Below are 15501 nucleotides of genomic sequence, written 5' to 3' on the forward strand. Positions count from 1 at the left end.
TACTTCTTGATTGAATGAAATGACCATTTTAAAAGCATTGAAAAAATAAGGAGAAAATTTTTTATTTCGTTCATCTCATTCCTCAAAAAGCTTATTTTTTCTATCTTTTATCTTTCACTTTAAAACTAAGTTTTTTTTTTCAACTTTATTTTATCGAAGGTGAGATGTAATTTATGAGCTTTTTCTTCAAATATTTCGATTAAACTTCTTGTTAACTATTATTAACTTAATTTCGTAATATTTTTCTCTGAAAAAAAAATTTTTTTTAAACAAATATGTTTGATATAGCCAAAATTTCATTTCACAAAATTTTCATTTTTCACCTATGCCTTAATTATTTTAAATCCAAAATAATTTTATTTCTTTTAATATTAATTATAAACAGCTTATTTTAAGAATGGAAAAAGATGTATATATTTCCGTGTGCTTTGTGTGCTTTTCAAGTATTTTGAGATTAAAAAAAAAATTTAGTAGGCAGTAGTTTTTGCAAAATGAATGTTTCGTAAAATTATAAGATCATGAAATTTATTTTTGTTATTTGGTTTGGTAAAGGAGCGCAGGGAACCTTCTTGTTAGATCTACTAGGAAGAAAGCTGAAATATTTAAAAAGGATGATTGAATTTTTTTAAGGCTTAAATAAAAACCTTATAGTCCATATGGAAGACAGTCAATTCGTTTGAAGCTCCACGATGCTTGAGACAAACAGACAAATATTCGAGTCAATCTTATTTAAAGCTTTTATTTAACTTGCAATGTATGTATGTATGATACGGTGGATTCTTTGAACTCAATTTTTAAGTAGATGCCTTCAACCGATTGAGCTGAAATTTACACATTAAGTTTAGATGACAATGAATGGTAAGGTTGCGCCGTCCTGATTTTCCCATCGCTTCCACCATATTTTATACAAATACATTTTTTTAGTCTTAAATTAAATATTTTAATAAAAAATACTTTTTAAAGGAAAAGCTTTTATTGTACCAAAAATTAGAAAATAATTTTATCTATAAGTCATCTCACACCCGACTATTTGTAAAAGCTTCAGGTGCTTAATATCAAGGATGAATCGAAAAGTAATTAGGCATATGGAGTAGATGAGGCGTTCCAATTCATTTTTGATATTTTTAATTAACCGCCTTAAGGTTTTGCAAATAGTCGGGTATAAGTGACTTATAGATAAAATTATTTTCTACTTTTTAGTACAATAAAAGCTTGTCCCTTAAAAAGTATTTTTTATTAAAATTATTTTTACTATATTTTCTTTTTAACCAACCTGTCTAACTTTACAGTGCTTTTTAGACAAAACCACTTTGAATTTTTGTATATGAGTTAGATTTTATTATTCTCTAATTATTCAAAGTATCTTTACTTTTAAACTAAAAAAACGATTTTTTTCTTTTCTCTTTTCGTTTAAAAATGTTATCAAATTTGATTTAAATCTACGAAAGGTAAAAAATTATTTATGGATATTTTAAAATGATTTGATTAAAAATTTGTTTTTAATGAATAATACATAAGGTGGGAGTAGTTTTTTTTCTATTTTCTTCTTTCAATTTTTAAATTTAAATTTTTAAAAGACAAAAAATTGTCACCAATGTGGGATGGATGATAAATTTATTTATGAATTATTTAATTTTTTTTTTTTCTATTAAGTATTTTTATTTTAACTATTTTTTTTCAATTTAAAATATGTATTACAACACTTATGTTAAAATTATAAAAAAATACATTTTATGTTAAAATGTTAAAATGTAGAATTTTTAACACTTTTATAAATTTCCTAAGAATATATAGATTTATTCATGATTTATTGGTTTAGTATTTAAATAAAATAATGTTTTTATTTCTTTAACTCTGTAATGTTTTATTAATTGGATTTTTTTTCCACTAATGGAATTTTAATAAGGTTCAGATTGAGTCCAATAAAATTTTATTGAAGTAAAAGTAAAACAGCTATTTATTTTTCATTTTTGAATGTTTTTCGAAAGCAAATATGATTATATTCTCTATTCGTCAGACACTTAGCTTTAATACCTATATTCTAAACTAAGTACCTACCCTTAGATAAAAAAATCTCCTCAAATTTAAAATGGTTTTAAATTTGAGGAGATTGGACCCAAAATGAGAAAAAATTAAGTTGAATTTACCATGGTTTGAATAGTTAGCGAAAGTTCGTATTAAACCTAAAGAGGTATCGAGTAGTTATCCCATGTAATTTTCATGATTTTTATGTTCAATTCAACTTTTTAAAACTTTCAACTATATGATTTTCGGTTAATTTTGGTGGAAGAGGTGGGAAATATACAATTATATAAATCTAAAATTAATTAATATGTTTTTAATGAGTTTATTACAGAGAAATATTATTTGCATGATTTAAACCTTTTTGACGGGTTGTTATAGGGAATGATGAATTCAAAACTGTAAACAAACAAAATATAAATCAACTTCATAAAACGTTACGGTAAAAAATTCATGTAAGGATTGTATTTAAAATGTCTGGATTTTAAACACATCTGTCATAAAAATATCATTTCCTATTAGTTTATAAAAAAGACAAATATAGTAACAAATCTTATGTCAGGGATAATCAAACACATATGACAAAATAATTATTTTCAAAATAATTCATAAAATGAAGATAATCTTTAGAATGTTCAAAATAATCAATTTTATTCAATTTTTGGGATAAAAATTATCCAACTTTAAAAGGCTATCTTTTATTTTAACTCATTTACTGCCCGTATGTTAATAATTATACAAAATGAATACTTTTTAAAAAAAGTCAAACTATGGAAAAAATTGTGGCTAAATAAACGTTAGTTTTCTTTAATTTTAACTAAAAGAAGATGTATTTTTTGGATTTAGGAAAAAATTACAACAATACTCCAGGTCTATGAAGTTTTCCGTGTATTTTCCAGTCTATTTTTTTCTGGGTCGTTTTTTTCCCATTACCGTATTTTTCATATGCCTATATGTGCGTTTCTGGTATCAAGGCGGTTTAGCCTCCGGAGTACAGAATATTAGTGTGAAAATCCTCTCAAAAATTAGTTTAATTCTGGTTTTGGAAGAATTTTCATTTTTGAACGGAAGCACTCGTTAATACTTTTAGAATCAAATTGATTATGCCTTGCGTTTTCATTAGAAGTATATTATATGCATTGCACCTTTTCTAAACTCGCTTCTCTAAACTTTAAAAAATGACTAGTTGAAAACGTGTTCTTAATATCTTAGCAAGTAAATATTTTTTCCGTTCAAGCATTCAACTTATCACTTATTTTCTGTAATTAAGTTTTGAGATCGTTGACGCAAGAAATATTATTCGTTATAAGAGCATCCACATCCACGTAAAATAGTTTTAAGAAAATTAAAACAAAATACATTTGGGTAAAATTTCGGAGAATAATCTTTCGGAATAATATCCATTTGTAGAAAAAGTTTGCTTTTTAAATCTTCATAATATTTGCAGAACTAAAGAATTTGTGTTTAATTTTACGAGACCCAAAACTATTTCATTTTTGAATAAAATTTTGAATAAAATTTTTATTTTATTTCACAATCTCTCTCAAGAACTGCAAACAACAAATCCACTTTCTTCCTTAAAATTCCTATATATTGAATTAAAATATACCAAATTTTATTTTTTCAGGGTAAAAATAACACTTTTACAAATTCTTTTGCTACCTACAAAAAAATTATACAGAAGAATAAACATCAATTGTCTACTCTCCAATGGACAATTACATATCTTATAGGATGGATGGTACACTTTCAAAAGAATGGAACTGGACACAAACAAACAAACAAACTCAAGAGGTTAAAGACATTAGAATTTGTTTGAATAACAAAACTCCCGCCTCTGTATATATAAAAATGTAAACTTATTTCAAAGTGAAACCATTGTAAGTAAGTACTTGAAAAAAAAAAGTCGTTTACAATTATATTAATAACCATAATTCATATTTTTTTTTTAAAAGAAATATCTATGAAATTTATAAAGTTGTCAAAACATACAATTGGAGAGTATATAGAATATGCAGAGGAATACAATACGAGTTTAAATTAAAACTGGTTCGAATAATGCATCAAGCTACTTCCATTATATAATATTAGTGGTCGGGATTTCACAAATCAGCTTATAAACAGAGTGGAAACTTAAGTCATAAAAAATATCAATCTCTTATGCTACGAAGTTTCATTTTGGTTCAAAATTTCAACCAAATATCCGTCACACAAATCCCTGGCACCCGAGAATTGAACTACGTATTCAAAGTAAGTATCTGTAATGGTAAAGACGTAATATAAGGAAAAATAGGTCCCTTCTTTGATAATACAACCTTCCAGATTCCCTGCTAGAGATACCTAATTTGATTTTTGATACCAATACGAATAAACAAGGCTTCCCCTACAAGTGCTTCAGAATTTGAAAAGCATCTGTTAAACATTAATAGTGATGAAAAATGAATTATTTTAAACTAATAATAAGGGTAGCCACTATCGTCCATCTTAACTTAAAAGGGCAAGTCCATCAATCTGATAATTAATAAGTTTAGTATAGTAATTTAAATGTATGAGATGCACTTTGTATTGGTACGATATAGGAAACATAATACAATTTTAAATACTAATTAACTTCTATCATTAAATAATAATATTTGAAAGGAAATAATACATTTTAAAACTACCAAGAATGATATTTGTTCTTCCTTGCGCCTCCACCATTTTTGTCATTTGTAAGATTCAACCAAGCAAGGTTTGAACTTGCGTCAGGCACAGAAAAGGCACAGTGTGGTAGAGTTTGGATAGATAGAGAATCGCAATGGGAGAAATTGCAATTGAGAGGAGCTTTAATTAGCGAAAAAATTGAAAATAATTGACCATAAATAACTTTTTTTCTGAAAAACGTTAAGACTTATTAATATTCATATCACTCTTCAAAGTTAAAAAGTATGATCATGGCTACTCTCCCTAAATTTAGATTGTGCCACTTTTAATTTTACTCAAACTAATCTATTTTTCATCACTAATAATATTTAACAGATTTAATTAAATATAACACCAACAAAAATCGCATAAATTCAAAATCATTTTCAACGGATGTTAAAAATCATGTATACACAAAAATAAAGATTTCACCTCAAAAATTCATTCATTCGTTTAACAAAAATGCAATAAAAAATTTTATAGCTAGTACGTTTTGTATACCTAATAAAATGCCACGTGCCAATATCATCTAGAGAGACTTCACAACTTAAAGGCTCACAGTTTTGTTACAAGATTTACACACCATTCAAAAACAAATATCAACTTGTATTCCCACCTGGATAATTCCTGATGTACATAAATGTCACAATCAATTTTAAAAACAAATTTTCTTTTCCGAAAAACAAAATTTATTACTTATTATTTATAGCTTAATATTTGTTAATCGTTAATTAAAAGCTACAAAAAATAAATAAATATTTAAAACAAATGAATAATAAAAATGTATCCGAAGTAATAAAGGATAGAAATATATAAATATTTATGAAAAATTATGGTATTTTATCTTTGTTTAGTAATAAATTGATAATGTTACAACTTGTTTAGTTAGATGAGCCTATTTCAGTGACATTTACGATTGACTCAAGTACTACTAAAATCAACTTTTACTACTCAGTTTTATGTACTATATACTACACCACCATACAATAGTGGAGGGACTACTCTACGTTGAGTATGTGGAAATCTGTTAGTACATCTTCCTATAAACCGCTAAGATAGAAAATAAACTAAAATGTATATTTCTGGTTGGGAATATAATTCTTTTAGTGCATCAAATGCGAATTCATAAGGGGGTCGTAGAGGCAATTACCTTACCCAAACAGTAAAGAAATCAGCGATATTATACTCAAATTTCATATCATAGATTTTTTTTATAATTTTTCAAATCGGTCCTGAACAAATTTGACGAATAGTTTTTGAGATTTTGACTAAAACGAATAGTTTTTGAGATATTTGCTAAAATCGAATAAGGAAGAAGATATTCCGGAGAAATTTCGTCAGTCAACAGCTCAGGAATTCATGTTTTAATCACAAAATCAAATAGATTTTCGTATCATTGGATATATGTCACTGTAATTAGAATCCAAAAAAATATTATTTATCGTTTCCAGCCCATTTGTCGATTAGATGAATATTTTCGATATATTTCTCCAATCGCTCCAAAATAGCTTTTAAGTACAGAATTTTAAGGAATATGTCTAAAATTACTCCTAGATTCCTTATATGGTTCCTATTTTTGTGTTTTTGGGTCAAAATTACCTTATACTCAGAGCTTCAGTAAATTCCAAAACAAGAAATTTCCTGATTTCGATAAAATTTAGTATAAGAGGTTATTTTGAAGCAAAAAATACAAATATCAGCACTTTTTGACGGTTCGACGAGTAGTTTCTGAGATATTGGCTAAAACAGCGTACAAGGAGTGATACTCGTAGAAAATTCAGTTGGTATGTCTGACTCGTTATTCAATCAAATGTTTGTGTCTTTGTATCATTTAGGGAACAAACCAAACTTGATTTTGGATAAAGGGGGGCTTTTAAAAACTGGCATTGGTTTATTTTAAGAAAGAAATTATTCCCAACTATTTTCGTTGCCTAGAAAATCTTAGTGTTTCTATCCAAAATTGCTATTAGAAAAATTAGGATACATAGTTTTTTGCAATATACGAGGTTGTCACTATATGCCGCAAAACTACTGTTCACTTCTTTTTGAATATTCATTTATGACTACACCCTTCGTTATAATATAATGTGTGATAGTCATCGTCACTTAACTGCGTTGAATGTATGAATACTATGTTGTAGTACATACCACATAAAGCTTAGTTTAGATGAGCCAAATTATATATTTATTATATGTGTGAAAAAAGTGGGGAGAGAATAAAATCATAAAAAATAAATTTACGATTATTTTATTGAATTTACGGCCATTAAATTAATTTTAATAGTATTTTAACTGATTTTGTGTTTATTTTTTATTATGTGTTTTACGGTTTTTTATTATGAGCAGTTTAATCAATTAATTTTTGTTTATTTTTTTGTAGTCGTTTTTATTGACTTATGTTTTGAAAGATTTTTTTTTATGGATCGTTTACGGTTAATTAACAATAATAATAAAAATTGATGTTGTGTGAATATTTAATAGTTTCCTAATTGAAATGGACATAGTTTTAAGTATACTGTTAAGAATGATATAATTTTAATTTCCTTAGTTCATCAAAAAATTAAAATCATTTTATATAATAAAATATTGTTATTCGAATACTTCTTGCACTTTTCATACGTTAATTTTTTTGCTTTCTTGTACTTTCTGCTGAAGTAATTTTTGTATGATTATAAGAGCGCCAAGCTTTGAATCTTTAACTGCCTTGACTCTTATTCTCAAACTAAACAAGTGACTCCGCTACTTGAGTGAGCGTTGAATAAAGAATGTAGTTCACTCTATTGAAGAAGACATATTATATAATTAATTTTGATTACGTCCATTGTTATTGAGCCTGGGTTTATTATCCAAGGGTCATATTCAAGTTTTTATTATTAATTAAATACGTTATTTATGATTTTATACACAAAAAATTCAATTGGTTGATGAAAATACATAAAAATTCTTACCTTTTCAGCACAAGCATGTTGCAACCGAAACGGCAGATGGATTCACACGAAATGCTGTAAAAAAGAACAAAAATTATTCATAATTGATTTCACCAAGTCTATATTAGCAAAGTAATCGATAAAAAAATACTAAAATAGTTGCGCTAAATAAAAACGCAGGCTGAGAATCAGAGAACGAGATAATCAAAGAGGCGTTTGGAGTTCTCATAAATCCGATTGGCTAGCTGTTACTTAAAAACTGGCGATTATTTTTGTTTGTTTGTGAAAGTGACTTTTCAGCGATAATGGTTGTGGATGGTTTTACAATTTTCAAAAAGATATTTAGTATGATTAACTATAATGCATAAGATTTGCCACGTAAGACAAGAAGGTCGTATACACAAAAAGAGTAAGTAGGTACTAGTTGCAAGAAAAATTTTTCGTTTCATGCTAGCAATAAACATTTCCTTGGTTCTAGAAAATATTTACTTGCTATGCTTTCAAAAATATTTTTCAGTAAACGCAGTTATTTCAATCCAGTGATTTTTTTTAGTCTGTAGACACAAACTATTAACAACTTTCTGAACACTTTTCTTATTGTGAAACAAACGAAACTGTTTTTAAGCTTCCGAACTCCCAAACTATTCATAACCCGCGGGAAAGCATTTTTTTTGGTAAATGATCCATACACACTTGAAACTTCGTAAGCGACTTTCTTTTGACGAGCCTGTCAATCTTTCTCTCCATGGTTTTTTTCGAAACTGTTGTGTTTTCAAATGGGCATGATAACATCCTTTCTAAGCTTTTGGGAAGAAGAAACGCAGGAGGGAATTCAGCGAACTAATGTATGTTTTGAAAAACAAAAGTACGGTATGTTTGAGGTAGTAAATAAGCTCATCTTTGCAATATTTTTGTCGGACCAAATTTTTAATTTTTTAATAATAAATTTTATCAAGTGGTTATTGCGTTCAGCAAATTTTCTGCTGTGTTTGTTCAGACTGATATCTTAAATATGACGTTATCCTGCTCATTTGAAAGCGCAGAGCTTTCGCAAAAGTCAAAAAAAGAACGTTAAAGCCACTCAATAGTTTCAAGTATGTAATAATCATTCAAACAGAAAGATGTTGTCCCGCGAACTATAAAAAAAAAAAAAAAAAAAAACTTTTTTTACAGTAACTAAACTCTATTACAAAATTCTTAAGACTTTTACCATTATTTTCAGTTGTCCTAGCTTGGTATTAAACGCGTCAATACTCATAACAACATTCTTTTGATTAAAATAAGTATTGACAATTTCTGTAACTAATTTCCCTAAAATTTTAAAGGATGCTATCCTGTTTACGATTAATACAGTCTATTTTTATCAAAATGAATATTTGTTAATTTCTCATGAATAACGAATTCAAAATAGAATCGTTTGAAACAAGCGTTAAAGCACAATAACATAATAAAATATGTTTATTTAAGTAAGTTGTTTGAATTAATCTCGAATTGATATTGAATATTTTCTGTTGAAATTACGTAGGTCTTAAAATAACAGCAATTTATATGCTTATAATAACAGACAATACGTTTTAAAGAAAAAATGTCGGATCACACTCACTGTAAATATCATATTGTTAAATTCAATATTATTAAATCAGATTGGGATAGAAATTAGGGCTTCCGAAAAAAAAAAACTTACCCTTTAAAACACACCCAATAAGAATTAAATAAGATTTTAAATAATATTCAGGTAATTCGTAAGGGTTACGACTGGTTTCTTTTAAAAATCCCGTCATAAATAAGTAATTCACAACGTAACGATATTTTGATAACTTAATTTAAATTTCTCCCAAAAAGAGGGTTAAAATAAAAAAGTATTAACCGCACATGTTTTAAAAGACAATTATTCTAAAAAGAAAGAGGGTCGGAGTAAAAAGTAGAGTAAAAGAATTCTTTTTTATTATTATTTTTTTCAGGAACAATGGAATATTGAATAATGGTTGTTTTTTGTGTGACGGATGGTACATCAATTTTTATTGGCTATTGAAGTATGTAACATAAGAATATTGACACTCACACACACAAAAAAAGAAATGTCTTTATGAAATTGTATGACAATGTGTTTTTTTTAAAGAATAGAATGGATTCGGTTATTTGAAATGTGTAATAAACCCATCTTTTTTGTAAGAAATGTATGACTGTTTTTTTTATGAAGGTAATAATAGTCTGGTATAAAAATTTTAGAATTCGTTAAGAAGGGATGTTTTTATTTAGTGTTTCATGTAATGATGCAATTTTTAGGTAAGTAAGACTGGTGTGTTAGTAACTTTTTTTAAATATTAAGTATCATAAAAAGTTTGATAACGGTGTTTGATTTTGAAGAATTTGATAGAATACAATTCTTGCCTGCGCCTAGGATGAATCTCTTTCTAAGATTTCTAATATCTATCATACTTGTAAACGTTTGAATAAGTTTAAATTTTGCGCTCATTTTCGGTTAGTGTCATAGATAAAACTGCAAGTTCCTATTAAGTGGCTGACAGTTGGTCAGTAGCGTTGCAAATTCCCTACTATTTATAACCTCATATGCACAAACTTGTAAGTGATTCTTTAGATAAACTATTTTTTTTCGCGTGCTTTTTGTAATGCTTAAGTTCAAGGATTTTCATACCTAAGCAAAAAGTTTTGTTTGTTTCCTTTGTTGGTTTTAATAAAAGAGAATTAGTCACTGTTTCCGGAAAAAGGCCCAAAAGGGTGTGGTTTTCTATGTCCGGCATGCAATTTGGAGTTCTACTATGCGAGAAAATTTTAATTTAACTATCAGAGACGACTATTGAAGAGCGATATCTATATTACCAAATTTATAAACTCACTTGCACACAATAAAATATTGTGGCATTGTAAAGCTAAAAATAACTCTTTCCTTGACTGCAAAGCATGTATTTGGTTTATATGTATGTAACGTGCAATAAACCAAAACTTTTTTACAATACTGTAGGTTTAGAATCACCTTAAGTAGTTATTGCAAAAAATAAGTCTTAAAACATGCATTATCGTATGTTCTAATTCTAGTGGCAAATTAATATTTTCTTGAATCAAGAAACCATGCATTTGCCATTCTTTTTAAGTAGTCAAATTCTATTTTCTTGAATTAAGTATTGAGAATGTTGACTCAAGCAATTTATAATAAGACAATCAACGACCAAATAAACGAGTTCATTTCAATCCTGTAATTTTTGTTTGCTTTGTATACGAAATAAAAATCGAGAGCATATTCCCTATTATTGATAAATGCACCAACAACTAATTTGAAACAAAATTTATATTGTGTGAAAAAATAAAAATAAATCTAATAATTCCCACCAATACAGGCGCCGCATTCTTTTAAATCAGTCACCTACTAAAATTAATTTAAAACAATTAATTAATTCAAATAATAAAATGAGTTTGTTTATATAGTAAACAAAATTATTAAATTAATTAAAATTACATACACACATACAAAACAAACATACATTCATTGTAATAATACACGTATAAAGAAGGTCTGACACAAGTGGATGGTTTTACGACTTTTTTACGATGTAATAATCATTTAAAATGATTGCTTAATTTTATTTTGAAGTGGCCACATAATGTTTTATTATCAATAATAAATAATATATACACAACAAATATCTATTTTTTTAGAGCTATTTCACTTTATCCCATTTTAAAGTCATATCATGTTTACTTTGTTTAAAATATATATTCAGGTGGTTTTTACTTACACAAAAAACTCTATATATTATAAATGCGAAAGTAAGCATGTTTGTTTGTTTGTTTGTTTGTTTGTTACGCTTTCACGCTAAAACTAGCGAATGGATTTTAATGAAACTGTACAGCAATATAGCTCATACTTCAGAACAACACATGAGATATAATTTATAAAGATATATTATTAAAAATAAATTTTTTAATTAATTTAATTTGACATTACCATAAATTACACATTTCTGTAAAAGTAGTCATTTGACATTACCATAAATTACAGATTTCTGTAAAAATAGTCAATATAAAATATTTCACGGCCATCTTTTCCGATATACCCAATGAATAATTACGACTATAATACCAGTTTAAAAAAAATAGAAAACCATGCATTTTTAACCTTAGTAAAACAATCCTTACCATTATTTCGAGTGTTATAGAAAGGGGATAAGCGAGAGCAATCTTTATCAATCTTTACTTTTAAACCCAGCGAAGCGGGTGGGTATCACTCTAGTAAATAAATAGTTTATTTATATTTTTTTTATGGATGTATATTTGGTTTGTTGACTGACTTAGACATTCAGATATAGAAGAGTACCCGCCATTTTATGACTTTTTAACTTTATGGATGTTTAACATGTCTTAATGTATCATGGTATCTCATTTATTGTGATGTATTTACAAGTCATAAAAGTAAAAACAGATAATTTAGAACGTATTTTGTGTGTTGAATTTTTGTTTGTGGGATATTAAAGATTTATTTATTTTTCGATTATGTATAGGAATAATGTATTGTGTGGTCATTTTTATTGATAATAAGTAGTTTGTCACTAATGGGATTTTTTTGTTCGAATTGAAATTGTTTGTGACTGAGGATAATACCTAGATACGGTATTTCTGGCGTTATTTATTCGATACCGTGATTTTTTGAGTTTAAGGAAAAATGACTTAAATAAGTATATGAACTTTGAGCTGGCTTGACATAGATTTTTCAATGGATAGCTTATAGCTGGTTCTGCAAAAATACATTGAAATAATAATATGTACATGTGTTTTTTTTTCAATTTTTTAACAATTTTTAAAAGAAACCCCCGACATTAAATCAAGTCCGATTGATTAGCCTGTGGCATCGTAGCTTCTAAAGTTTGTTTGTAGGTAGTTTTATTAAAAGTGTTCTCGGGTATGTTTCTGCTTATCTGTAAGACTTTTTAGGTATTGTATGGTACGGAATCATCAACTCTCACTTAAGAAATAGCTAAGAACAATCTCGATGAAATTTCCTTAAAAATCAAACCACAAAACCTAAAGAGCCTAATATATCGTAAATAGGTTAGTTATTTAACTCAGATTTAGAATCGATTCGAAAAGGATCGATAATTTGGCATCCATAGACGTTTGCTTGATGGTATATCTTGATTCAGGTTCCATTCATTAGTTTTGCTTCAGTTTTGCATTTTTTATCTATAGTGTAAGATCTAATTTGAATAACAAAAAAAAAAAAATCCTTAAATCATTATTTTTCAAAATAAACGATTGAAAATTATCGGAGTGAGTGATAAGTATTTTTCGGAAGGATTCTAATAAATAAACTAAGTGACATTCAAATCAGAAGCATATTTTTTGGGCTAAGAATGGTTTAAAAAAAAGTTTGCTTTTTCTTCACGGCGTTTCCACCATAATTATATTTCATAGAGTATTCCTCCAATTAATTTACAAGTTCAAATAAATTATTGGTCTGAAATAAAGGGTAAATCGATAAAGAAGACAAATTCGACTATTAAAACTTACACAATTTACCGCAATTATCACCGCTGAAGCTCTAGTAAGCGAAATTAAATCTGAAAAACGATTTATAAGCGGAAATCAATCGTACTGTAAAACTTGCGCGTCGTATCTGAGTAATTACAATGTAGGTAGTAATAATTAATCATACAAATCTAATTAACATCTGTTAATTTGAAAATGAATAATTGATTAGAATAATAATAGCTACAAGGCCATGTTGCTTGTCTTGATTTTTTAAACTTTATTGAAATCTAGTTCGCTCATTCCAACGCTTTCGAAGCTAATGAACTTGACGCTATTTAAGAGATAATTTATTGAGTGATTGAAAAATTGGATGTGCGTTGCAGATTTCAAATAACGAATTTATATTCTCGAAAATTTTCTGCTAGCTTTCATATTTTGCCGTGAAAATTTAAGAAAATAAAGAGGATATAACTTTGAACTCAAATTTTGATTGTATTCTATATGAGTTATAAATAATTCCGTTTTTCTCCACAAAGACGCCACCATCTCAACTTCCAGACAAACAATATTTGTGATAAAAATAAATCAGGAAATAAATATTTAAAAAAATGTTACAAATTATGACTGTTCCAAAATAATACCCCCAAAAAATTTATTGTGAACAATAAATAAAATCGTAAATTTTATCTTCTATTTCACATATTATATATTTTTTTCAGATTGTTGCCAATTTTATAAGAACCGCCGTCAGAATACGACAAAACAAAGCAACTATATAATCAATGTATTGAGTTAAACAAGAACAACATGATTGCATCGAGTTTGTGTGTACAGTGAACCTATCGATATGCAGCTTGTATGCATGTGAGAAACATAGAAGATCAATATACACCACCACGAAGATACAAGCTTTAGTCAACTCAACTCTGCTGCACTCTATATGTGAAGATTCAAACTAAAATGTGCACCAAGTACATGGTTATAGAATTCCATTCCAGTCGATAACAATGTATACATTGTTAAACGATAATGGGTATTTGATATGGGTTTATTACATAACTAAATCCATTTTTAAAAAAGCTCCAGTGTTTTGTAAAAATGTCTCAGTAATATGATTTGGTTTCTTTAACTTTCCTCTTTAGATCGGGTAATTTAAAAATAAAGAAATAATAGAATAGAATCTGCACCAACAGGGGGAGGGGGTTTGTCACATAACGTAGAGTTCTAAACATAGCTTATGAGTTTTTTGGTAATACTATAAAAGTTTCTTGCTACCTTATAAATAACGTTTAATTTTTTCCTTTTTCTTCCCTGTATCTCTAGCCTGTGACAAACCTGAGCTATTTTTATCCACTTTTTGAGTATCCAAAAGGGCAGATTGTATTCATCTATTTCCTTTTTCTTTTAAAGTCACTTGATTTGTTCGGTAATATTAGAGCGAAATTTCTATGAATTTTTTTGTTTAACTTTTTGAGGATGCATATATTTAAGCTTGATCTCATACAACGGAAATTTACTAGTTTAGGCCGCGATTTCAAAGATTTCACATACAACGGAAATTTACTAGTTTAGGCCGCGATTTCAAAGATTTCACATTTATCTAGATTGAGTTTTTCGATTTCGCGTTTTTATACGATTTATCTTACTTTCCATATGCGCCAATGTAAAGTTATTAACAGCAAACAGTGGTAGATTAGCCATGTAGCAAAGTAGCAAAAGCAAAAGTTTTATTGAGACCAAAATTTGGCCAAAAAGGAAAAAAATTCTCCCGTCGCTTCCGGTGGGAGAAAAAAAATGGAAGTGTAAGGAAGCTATTGAATTTGATTGATTGAACTTTTTTTTGTCCAAAGTGTTAAACAAAAATTGAAAAGGCACTTGTTGATAGAATTGGGTACGGGTCCCGTGCTGGCTTAATCCGGCACTGAACACACAATGCGTTGAAAGTTTGCTAGAAAGTTTTTTAATGCAAACTAATCGAAACGAATGAAAAATTTAGTGCAATTATAAAGAACAAATGTTTGAACTATTTCTAGAATTCGAAACATTCTGGCTGACCACAAAAGCGAATAAACATATGAAATTCCAAAACTCCTTTTTCATAAATTCGACAATCAAGTCACGATTAACTTTTTATATCATTAAACTTATTTTACCACTCTTTTATCTACTTTTATCACTCAAATACAGACAAAAAAAAAAGACCGTGGAAATTTCGCTCCAAAATGAGTTCATGGACTAATTTTAAAATGTTTCATTGTTTTATAAAAATGTATCAGTAAAACTATGTTTTTGATGTTTGTTTCCATTTTAAGATCAAGTTATAAATTATATACCGTCTTTTATTAAGTGCTCGTTATGTGTTTAAAAAAACAATCAATAATATTCC

Source organism: Chrysoperla carnea, chromosome 1, assembly GCF_905475395.1.
Source record: "Chrysoperla carnea chromosome 1, inChrCarn1.1, whole genome shotgun sequence".
Taxonomy (NCBI): Eukaryota; Metazoa; Arthropoda; class Insecta; order Neuroptera; family Chrysopidae; genus Chrysoperla; species Chrysoperla carnea.